At 41.6% G+C, this 250-nt stretch overlaps 1 protein-coding gene across 1 annotated transcript in view; it reads right to left on the bottom strand.

Annotated features, from left to right (window-relative positions):
* The window catches only part of LOC119590333 (bile salt-activated lipase-like), a 33006-nt gene that overhangs the window by 721 nt on the left and 32035 nt on the right, over nt 1-250 (bottom strand). The gene's annotated exons all lie outside the window — the stretch shown is intronic.

The following is a 250-nucleotide window of genomic DNA, read 5'->3' on the forward strand; positions in this document are numbered from 1 at the left end:
GTATGGCTTTTGTGGCCTTGGTTATCAACTCTATATAGAGTCATTCATTCCATTCAGAATTACGTCTCCTTTGTCAACCTCATAAAGGGACTCATTCTCTCCGGAGTGTTCTGAACAAAGGCGAAACTCTGCAGTTAATTAGAGACTTGCTGCAATCGAATTAAGAGGCTTTGATGAGCCAGAATCAGAAAACGGAAAACGAGATACGATGAAACGCACTTCGGGGATAGAGATCGCGGTGTTAAAATTT

Source organism: Penaeus monodon, chromosome 27, assembly GCF_015228065.2.
Source record: "Penaeus monodon isolate SGIC_2016 chromosome 27, NSTDA_Pmon_1, whole genome shotgun sequence".
Taxonomy (NCBI): domain Eukaryota; kingdom Metazoa; phylum Arthropoda; class Malacostraca; order Decapoda; family Penaeidae; genus Penaeus; species Penaeus monodon.